Source organism: Tupaia chinensis, unplaced genomic scaffold (genome assembly GCF_000334495.1).
Source record: "Tupaia chinensis unplaced genomic scaffold, TupChi_1.0 Scaffold000563_1, whole genome shotgun sequence".
NCBI lineage: Eukaryota > Metazoa > Chordata > Mammalia > Scandentia > Tupaiidae > Tupaia > Tupaia belangeri.
Genome location: NW_006160076.1, coordinates 753,462 through 754,461, shown reverse-complemented (window position 1 = coordinate 754,461; position 1,000 = coordinate 753,462). Strand labels below are relative to the sequence as shown.

Below are 1,000 nucleotides of genomic sequence, written 5' to 3'. Positions count from 1 at the left end.
ACGTAAAAGTCATGACGTATTTTTCCATGTTCTACACAAAAACACATCATGACTTTTCTGACAACCTAATATGTCATATCATGCTTTAATCTAGAACGTCAAAAGGAAACAAGTGACAAAAAATAGAAATAACCACCATTAAATCCATGAATCTTTCTAAAAATCACCACCCAAGTATTTCTCTTCTCTGTGAGAATTTCTACCTGTAACCTGTTTCATTGGCTCTTGTCCTACCTGTTTATGCAGGGTGCTAACCTCTTCGTTTTTATTTTTTTTTTCTTTTTCTGGTGCCAACTGTTTATAAAAATATGGAACGCTTCACAAATTTGCATGTCATCCTTGCACAGGGGCCATGCTAATCTTCTCTGTATCGCTCCAATTTTAGTATATGTGCTGCCGAAGCGAGCACCAGGGTGCTAACCTCTTATAAATTTCCTGTCCTCAACAATTCGTGGAGACACACGCACACGCACAGTTTCCTCAGTTACTGAGTAATATCAACCTCACTCTCACTTCCTTCTCCTGTCTTGTTTTACTTCCTACCTTAGCTGCACTTCAAGATTGGTCTTCTCTGAGTTGGTTTGAGATTTTCTCTCTTGACTTTTGTGCAATGCTCTGTTATAAAGTTGCCAAAATACCACTGTCTAGTGTTTAAATGTTTAATGAGACTTTAGGGCAACCAGATGTTAAACCACTGAGTTTGGGCTAGGAATAATTCCATATCCTTGTATATGGGTCACCATCTGAGATGCAAGATTCTCAATGCATAGATGAATTTTTGAACAGATGAATTACTTTTTACTTGGGAGTTACATTATACAGCGTGTAAAGCAAAATCATAATTACTTTTGAAAATCTTTGAAAGTATCCATAAAAAATAATATACATGGCTTTGAAGATACAACTCTGTACAGAAATTCTTCAAGAACCACTGAGGCCAACTAAAAATAGGAACAAAGGGAAAGAATGTAGGTATGTCTGACCTGCCTTCAGGGTAACC

At 37.0% G+C, this 1,000-nt stretch overlaps 1 non-coding gene across 1 annotated transcript; it reads right to left on the bottom strand.

Annotated features, from left to right (window-relative positions):
• Window positions 1-302: 302 nt before the first annotated feature.
• LOC114009560 (U6 spliceosomal RNA) lies at window positions 303-409 on the bottom strand. Its single transcript, XR_003550958.1, has one exon. It is a non-coding gene; the product is annotated as a U6 spliceosomal RNA (small nuclear RNA).
• Between the last annotated feature and the right edge of the window lie 591 nt (window positions 410-1,000).